General features: G+C 42.1%; 1 pseudogene; it reads left to right on the forward strand.

Moving 5' to 3' along the window:
* Positions 1-7939: 7939 nt before the first annotated feature.
* Positions 7940-8728, forward strand: LOC133254367 (spindlin-1-like; annotated as a pseudogene).
* Positions 8729-9903: the final 1175 nt, after the last annotated feature.

The raw sequence follows: 9903 nt of genomic DNA on the forward strand, positions 1-9903 counted from the left end.
GCTATGGTTTTTCCAGTAGTCATGTATGTATGTGAGAGGTGGACTCTAAAGAAAGCTGAGCACCAAAGAATTGATGCTTTTGAACTGTGGTGTTGGCTCCACATGCGTTAGAGCCAGGAAAATAACTGGGAATTCTCTACATTGACTTCTTTGTAAAATACAATGTCTATTAAAGGACAAGTAACAATAATAATACAAACAAATTTGCAGCTAATATGTAATTAACACTTGGTCGTAACTATAAAAATTAGAAATTAAATCAACTTTTTTTCATGATTCATCATTGACATTGCTTAGAATTACTAGCACATGATTGTGACGAAAAGCAAATTAACCTGTAGTCATTTTGATTACTGTTTTTAAATTCTCTATAGATAATGCACTTCTGTACTGCTACACAGAGGGCTGTCTATTCCTAGCGGCCCATCATCAGGACACTACTGACTTCTAATAAAGTATTTACAATAGCATGTAATTGCAGAAACCCAATTTGCACACGTTTTAAAATATCAAAATAAATTCCCAATGTCCTATCTATTCTTCCTTTGGATTTTTGACAATTTCATGTAATGATACAACATGCAGGAGATCTAGGCTGGCACCTATTTCACTTCAAGATTTTTGGTCTTAACTTGAAAATACAGCTAGTTTTCCATAATAACTTTGGTACTCCCTTCATCCCAGGATTTTTCTGAACATTTTTGGAAGCTATTTATATTTTTATCATGGTCCATGTTAGGGGTTTATACATACTGTCACTTTAATACTTGCTTACTTCTATGTGTTGTTCTCTTTAAAGTTATTCTTTTCAGCTTTAAAGGCTGTCACCTGGGTTCTGGATTTCAAGATTCAGTTATATAATTTTGGTCACATTTCCAGCATACATTCAGAGAACTTCAAATGAAACCATGCTGGTTGTTCTATTATCTTCAAATAATTTTTCACCCTCACACCTCATGTTGCTAATTAAAAATTAAACATAAGATTGGTTTAAGAAAGAAGACAACTAAACCCTCCAGCTATAACAGAAGCTTGATTTGCAATAGTAAGCCAACACATTCAATAGTTTAGAAACCATGACAATGTACCAGGATCCTGGAACCATGAGGCTGCCTTCATATGCATTTGAAACCTGGAATGCTTGAATGGCACTGTACCCTCCATTGAGAGGGTACACAAACACACCTGTGCTTCCTATTTATATTCACCTGCTAGCTAATTAACACTTCCTTTTTGACTTACAATAACTTTCCCGAAAAACTACTTTACTATAGTGTTTTAATCTATTAAATTCCTGCTGTCATATAAATGTGTTCATCCCAATCTGCCTACGGCTGGATAGAAACAGTGGGGTGCTGGAGCTGGCTTCTGCCAGCTTGCTAGAGATGATATTGAGATGGCATGCATGCATGCTAAGTTCCTTCAGTGTGTCTGACTCTTTGCGACCTCATGGACTGTAGCCCGTCAGGCTCCTCTGTCCAAGGGATTCTCCAGGCAAGAATACTGGGTTGCCATGCATGTCCTTCTCCAGGGCATCTTCCCCATACACAGATTTCTTAAGTTTCCTGCATTCTCAGGCAGGTTCTTTACCACTAGCGCCACCTGGGAAACCTTACTGAGATGGCATCTCCTCCCAATTTTTATTCAACAATGTCACACTGGTGTTTTGAAACTGGCCCTGGCAGAAACATTTACACCACAGAAAATGGCAAATGCCACAAGTTTGGACTACCCCCAACAAGAGAGCTGGTTTTTAAACATTTCCCGGCACAACTAACTGTTATTACTTCACAGAGGTAACTCTGTCCTCTTTCCTTCTAGTCTGCATTTCTACCTCCAGGGGATCTTCCCACCCAGGGATCGAACCCAAGTCTCTTATGTCTCCTACTTTGACAAGTGGGTTCTTTACCACTAGAGCCACCTGGGAGACTCCAAAAATGCATGCATATACATGAATGACTAAAAAGGAACAAGCATTCACTTAGAGATCAGTGAAGGTGTCCATCCCCTCTCAATACGGTATGCTGAAGGAAAAAGTATGCCACAGTTCATCAGAATACATGATACTGTTTTAAACATCTAATATAAGAAAGCAAACGTGCTCTGATCCATAAGTCTGTATCAGCCAGGGTCTTAGCACTGGCATACTTAAATGCTTACCTGAGAACAATGCAATGAAAAAGCTATTTGCTCGAAAGGGATATATGTATATTTATAGCTGATTCACATTATTGTACAACAGAAACCAACACAACATTGTAAAGCAATTATCCTCCAATTAAAAATAAATTTAAAAAAGAAAGCTGTTTGTGGAGGTGTGGGCTCCACTCCTAGTTTATCTTGTCTTCTTCTGCTCTTTTCCTGGTGCTCTTTTTATCAGTGGGATGTGGGTAATAGAACAGTCATAGGCTTTTGAAGACTTTTAACTGTTTTGTTAATTCCTTTTCATTTATAAAAACACTGAACATTCAATTTCAGAGAACGAATAATCCCATACTCTCCAATTCTTTCACACTCCCCCACTGGGAGTCACAGTCTGTGACGGCTTCCACCAATTGAGTATGACACAGGTGATGCTATGTGATTTCTGAGGCAAGGCCAGAAAAGGCCATGAAGCTTCCTCCCAGTCCTCAGGATGTCTGCTGAGGGAGGGGTGGGAGTAGGGGTATCAACCACCAAGTAAGAAGTTCAGCTTCTCCCTGATCACCATGCTTAGGTGCTTTGGTCAACAGTCCGGCTGAGTTCCTATCTGACAACCAGCCTCAACAACCAGAATGTAAATGAGACATCGTAGACATTCAGCCTCAGCCAGCTATTATGAGATGAATAGTGTCCCTCCAAAAGGAATGTCAAGTCCTAACCTCTGGAACTTGTGAATGTAACCATACTTGGAAAGATGGTCTTTGCAGACATAGCCAAGTTAAGGTGAAGTCATACTGAACCAGAATGGTTCCTCCCATCTAAGTACTAACCAGACCTGACCCTGCTTAACTTCTGAAATCAGACGAGATTGGCATGTTCAGGGTGGTGTGGCTGTAGACCAGAGGGGTTCCTAATCTAATAACTGGTGTCTTCACTAGAAGAGGGAAATACGGACACAGTGACAAACAGAAGGAGAAGCCTACCCTGCGAAGAGACAGACAGGGAGAAGGTCACCTGATAAGAAAGGCATCGACGAACGGGATTCATCTATGAGGCAAAGACTACTGGCAACCACAGGAGGAATCGGTGAAGAATCTGCCTGCCATGCAAGAGACTGCCTGCAATGCAGGAGACTGGGTTTCGATCCTTGAATTAGGAAGATCCCCTGGAGAAGGTAATGGCAACCCACTACAGATTCTTGCCTGGGAAATCCCATGGAGAGGAGCCTGGCGGGCCACAGCCCATGGGATTGCAAAAGAGTTGGATAGGATTTAGCAACTAAACCACCACAGGAAGCTAGGAAGAATCAAGGAATGATCCGTTTTTAGAGTCTTCAAGCAGAGTGTGGCCCTGCTGACACCTTGATTTTGGACTTTTAGCTCCAAATTGGTGAACAATAAATCTCTGTCCTGTAAAGCACCTAGTTTGTGATACATTGTTACAGAAACCCTGGAAAACTAAGGCAGCAGCCTTCAGGTGACTGCAGCCCAGTTGCTATCTGGCTGCAAACACAGGTGAACCTCCAAGTAAGAAATGCCCAACCAAGACCCTCTCCTGGTCCAGTGGTTAAGATGCCACACTCCCAGTGCAGGGGGCAGAAGTTTGATCCCCGGTGTGGGAAGACTTAGCATGCCATGTAGTGTGGCCAAAAAATAAAATTTAGAGTTAAAAAAAAACAGTCCCTGCTGATTTCCCAATCGTGAGCAAAATGAAATGGTTGTTTTAAGACTAAGTTTTGAGGTAATTTGTTACATAGTAATGATAATGGAATACTTCAGTTGAATTAGTTCAGTCGCTCAGTCGTGTCCGACTCTTTGCGACCCCATGAATTGCAGCACGCCAGCTTCCCTGTCCATCACCAACTCCCTGTTCACCCAAACTCATGTCCATCAAGCCGGTGATGCCATCCAGCCATCTCATCCTCTGTTGTCCCCTTTTCCTCCTGCCCTCAATCCCTCCAAGCATCAGAGTCTTTTCCAATGAGTCAACTCTTCGCACGAGGTGGCCAAAGTATTGGAGTTTCAGCTTTACCATCATTCCTTCCAAAGAACACCAAGGACTGATCTCCTTTAGAATGGACTGGTTGGATCTCCGCAGTCCATGGGACTCTCAGGAGTATTCTCCAACATCACAGTTCAAAAGCATCAATTCTTCGGTGCTCAGCTTTCTTCACAGTCCAACTCTCACATCCATACATGACCACAGGAAAAACCATAGCCTTGACTAGACAGACCTTTGTTGGTAAAGTAACGTCTCTGCTTTTTAATATGCTATGTAGGTTGGTCATAACTTTCCTTCCAAGAAGTAAGCGTCTTGGATCATTCCCATTCACCCTTCAAGTTTCAACTCAGCTTTCACAGTATAGGAAGCCTTCTCTGACCTCCTCCTATCTGTGTTGCATGTCCCTCCTCCAAAATCCCACAGTATCTCTATTTACCCACCTTGTTACTCTGCACTGTCCATGGAACCCATATGTCAGTTCAGTTCAGTTAATTCACTCAGTCATGTCTGATTCTTTGTGACCCCATGAACTGCAGCATGCCAGGCCTCCCTGTCCATCACCAACTCCCGGAGTTCACCCAAACCCATGTTCATTGAGTCGGTGATGCCATCCAATCATCTCATCCTCTGTCATCCCCTTCTCCTCCTGCCCTCAATCTTTCCTAGCATCAGGGTCTTTTCCAATGAGTCAGCTCTTCGCATCAGGTGGCCAAAGTATTGGAGTTTCAGCTTCAATATCAGTCCTACCAAGGAACACCCAGGACTGATCTCCTTTAGGATGGACTGGGTGGGTCTCCTTGCAGTCCAAGGGACTCTTAAGAGTCTTCTCGAACACCACAGTTCAAAAGCATCAATTCTTCAGCACTCAGCTTTCTATAGAGTCCAACTCTCACATCCATACATGAGCACTGGAAAAACCATAGCCTTGACTAGACAGACCTTTGTTAACAAAGTAACGTCTCTGCTTCTTAATATGCTGTCTAGGTTGGTCATAACTTTCCTTCTGAGGAATAAGCGTCTTTTAATTTCATGGCTCTGATCACCACATGCAGTGATTTTGGAGCCCATAAAAATAAAGTCACCCACTGTTTCCACTGTTTCCCCATCTAGTTGCCATGAAGTGATGGGACCGGATGCCATGATCTTAGTTTTCTGAATGTTGAGCTTTACCCACCTTGTTACTCTGCATTGTCATGGAACCCATAGGTCAGCTATCACCCAAAGCCAGTCTTTCCTTTTGCCATACACCCAACCACTTCTTCACATTCACCCAAAACATGAACTCACCTTCTTCACCTCAGAGTTTTAGTAAGGGTTTTGTAGAGGAGATAGAAGAGAAAGATGGTAATACACACTCACAAAGCAGATAACTGAAACACTCATTATTAGATATCTGTTTGTTTGTTGTGCTTGTTTGTTTAATCTGAAGTTTTCCAGGGGTTCTTTACTGCAGAAGTTCTCAGAACTCATCAGATATCAATGACACCCCCGTAAGGAAAAGAAAGTATTGAGAGTGGTCTCCTAAATTGATTAAATCACAGAACTCTTTCATGGAGTAGTTTCAAAGGCACGGGCTACTCCTAAACATGATTCAACTATAAACACTCATGATTATTCTACATTCCTTCCAAATAATATATTATTCTTTCTTCAAAGTTATGGACTCTTTGAAAAAGGAGCATGACCCTGGGCGTGTTACTTTGACTTCTTTACCATCATTAAGAAGTCTCAGAATAAGTTTTGGTAGAGATACTTGAAGATTCCCATCACTCTGGCTCGTGTTTAATGAGCTTCATATTACAAGTTTTACAGAACAGCTAAAAATTCTCCCATCTCTGGTGTCCAAAGTCAAGTAGAAAGCCATCTGGGCACACTGAATACTTAATTTTCTTGTTCTTTTGTATTTTTTTGAGTCATAATACTAACAGAGTATTAAGTTCATGGCTTCTACATACATGGTACAGAGAAGGTCAAATCGAGCCGGAAGTTTTGACGGTTCTGCAAACACCTTCAAATACAGTTCTCTCAGCGCCCAAATGACTGTAAGGGCCAAAGCCTTTGACTGTGTGGATCACAAAAAATTGTGGAAAACTCTTCAAGAGATGGTAACACCAGACCACTTTGCAGCCTTCTGAGAAATCTGTATGCAGGTCAAGAAGCAATAGTTAGAACTGGACATGGAACAACAGACTGGTTCCGAATCAGGAAAGGAGTACGTCAAGGATGTATATTGTCACCCTGCTTATTTAACTTATATGCAGAACACATCGTGCTAAATGCCAAGCTGGATGAAGTGTAAGCTGAAATCAATATTGCTGGGAGAAGTATCAATAATGTCAGATATGCAGATGACACCACCCTTATGGCAGAAAGTGAAGAGGAACTAAAAAGCCTCTTGATGAAAGTGAAAGAGGAGAGTGAAAAAGTTGGCTTAAAGTTCAATATTCAGAAAACTAAGATCATGGCATCTGGTCCCATCACCTCATGGGAAATAGATGGGGAAACAGTGGAAACAGTGACAGACTTTATTTTCTTGGGCTCCAAAAATCACTGCAGATGGTGACTGCCACCATGAAATTAAAAGACACTTGTTCCTTGGAAGAAAAGCTATGACCAACCTAAACACCATATTAAAAAGCAAAGACATTACTTTGCCAACAAAGTTCTGTATAGTCAAAGCTATGGTTTTTCCAGTAGACATGTATGGATGTGAGAGTTGGACTTTTATAGTCCAACTGAAAGCTGAGCACTGAACAATTGATGGTTTGAACTGTGGTGTTGGATAAGACTCTTGAAAGTCCCTTGGACTGCAAGGAGATCAAATCAGTCAACCCTAAAGGAAATCAGTCCTGAATATTCATTGGAAGGACTGATGTTGAAGCTGAAACTTCAATGCTTTGGCCACGTGATGTGAAGAACTGACTCACTGGAAAAGACCCTGATGCTGGGAAAGATTGAAGGCAGGAGGAGAAGGGGATGACAGAGAATGAGATGGTTGGATGGCATCACCAACTTGATGGACATGAATTTGAGCAAGCTCTGGGAGTTGATGATGGACAGGGAAGCCTGGCATGCTGCAGTCCATGGGGTCGCAAAGAGTTGGACGCAAGGAGTGACTGAACTGAACTGAACTAAGAGTTTTCTTGTGGAGAACAAAGCTGGTGACATCATTTTCTAGCCACTGACAAGCGCGGGTGAATTATGTATGCAAACAGCAGCACAGCCTGTTTGTGAGCCCAGGGCCCAGGGATGGATGATGCCAAGGACAGAGGAAGGATCCTGATAGGCGACTCACATATCCTGTTAATCAGTGTTGCAGCTCCGTGTGATCCATGCAAGAACTGTGCATACTTGACCTCCTATAGGATCAAAAGAAAACCAAGCACACCCTTTTAATAACTGAAATTTTGCAACGATAAATAAAGATTTTGGCATCCAGTCAACAAAGGCAGGCACAGTCAGGGGGCCTCAGTGCGCAGGCACCGAAAGGCTGGGGGCAGGGCTGGGGCAGGGCTGTGCTTAGGGATTGGCTGGGCGAGGCTGGGGCGGAGGCATGGCCGGGCTGTGTCTTTTTCTGGGTTGCCAGTGCTGGCAGCGAGCAGCAGGACCGCGGGCTGCGGACGTTGGCCCCTGCGGCCCCGCAAAGTACTTAGGATTTCGAGCTTTTGCTGAACTTGTAAAAGAAGTACTTGGGTAATGGATTAATAAGAACACTGAAATTCCGTGGAAGGTTTCAAATTGGAGAATCTTGAACTTTCATCCTCATCCAGCAGTTCCACTTCTCACGTAACTTCAGATGAAGACTTCATTAAGGAAGATAGCTGACCAGTGGTCCAGAGCTGATGCAGCTATCACTGGTGTACCTGCTAGCATAATGAAGAAAAGGACGACTCACGCAAAACATCGGAGCAGTGTGGGACCCAGCTCACTTGTTTCTCAGCCGGAACAGAGCATCATAGGCTGCAGGATTCGCCATGGGTGGAAAGAAGGTAACAGCCCTGTCACCCAGTGGAAAGGAACCATTCTGTACCAGGTGCCTGTAAATCCTTCTTTGTGTCTTATAAAATACGATGGATTTGACTGTGTCTATGGACTAGAACTTAATAAAGATGAAAGAATTTCTGCACTTGAAGTCCTCCCTAATAGAGTTGCAACCTCTCAAACCTGTGATGCACACCTAGCAGACATGATGAGTAGCAAAGCAGTGAAGCACCTGTTTGAAACGGAGGATGGCTCTAAAGATGAGTGGAGGGGAATGACCCTGGCACGCGTCCCTGTAATGAACACGGGTTTTTACACCACCTATGAAGAAGATCCTGTCTTATATATGTACCAGCTCTTAGATGATTATAAAGAAGGTGACCTTCGCATTATGCCTTATTCTATTGATTCACTTCCAGTATAAAGGGAACGAGGAGAAGTGGTAGACTTCTTGGTGGGCAAACGAGTGGACTATGCCAAACAAGATGGCTCTGAAAGGAATGGCATGATCATCCATCAAGTAAAGGTCAAACTGTCCATCTGATTCATCAAATTTGATGATGATTTCTATATTTATGTCTACGATTTGGTGAAAGCATTCTAGATGTCTTCATGAATTTTGTCAAATTTGTGAAACTATTAAATGTGTGATCTGTAGATGTAAAGGTTTGATTGCTTTCCATTTTAATGAGAGCTTAAATGTCCCTGGGAACCCACAATTTGCCAGCAGGTTTGATTTTGTTTTGAATAGTATAGATGTATGTGAAAACAAAGTGTTTTTTGTAAAGAACTCTTTCCGCTTAAAAGAAGTCTGTCTGTTTGGAGGGGAGTTATAGACAAGTTTGGTAAACAGTTGAGCTAGGATCACAGTTACATAAAACTAAAAGATTTTATCTGCTTTCCCCTTCACTCTTAACATCCTCTTATTGCGCCGTCACAATGCAAGGATAGTTTGGTGTTTTTGCCTCTCTATATCTCTACTGTGTCTACTGTGTATACACAGTATATACACAGATACCTCTCTGTATCTGTGTGATATATATATATATATATATATATATATATACACATGCAGGCACAGATCTGTATTCACACACATACACACACACTTCATTGGCAGTACTTTATGGACTGGAGTGAGTGAGTGAGTGAAGTCGTTCAGTTGTGTCTGACTCTTTGCGACCCTGTGGAATGTAGCCTACCAGGCTTCTCTGTCCATAGGATTCCCCAGGCAAGAATACTGGAATGGGTTACCATTTCCTTCTCCAGAGGATCTTCCCAACCCAGGGATTGAACCCATGTCTCCCACATTGGAGGCAGACGCTTTAACCTCTGAGCCACCAGGGAAGATTTTATGGATTGGAGTGGGGGTTAAATAATTTTCTCCAGTTCAACAGGAATTTTTGAAGGAAGTCAGTCATATTTGTTACATGACTGCTGCTTGTTTAAAACTAAATTTGGGCACAGAAAGCACATCGGGACATTCAGCTTGTTTTGAAAGTCATAAGTGCAAAGCACCTTTTCAGTCTGGAAGTCCAAACAAGAATAAATTGTGAACCACTAATGACCCACATTAGAATTTAACCATTAGAAATCTGGGTAAAATGTTGACTTTGATTCTAAGCTTTGCAAAATGTTTATTTACATTTTTGGTTACATTTTTTTAATATATTTTACTTTATTGGGGGATTGGGGGTCAAAGCCCAGGTATTTTAATTTGGTCCACACAGTGAAATGCAGGTGTATTTTGGTCAGTACTTTTCATCCATTACTTGTACA

Source organism: Bos javanicus, chromosome 9, assembly GCF_032452875.1.
Source record: "Bos javanicus breed banteng chromosome 9, ARS-OSU_banteng_1.0, whole genome shotgun sequence".
Classification (NCBI taxonomy): domain Eukaryota; kingdom Metazoa; phylum Chordata; class Mammalia; order Artiodactyla; family Bovidae; genus Bos; species Bos javanicus.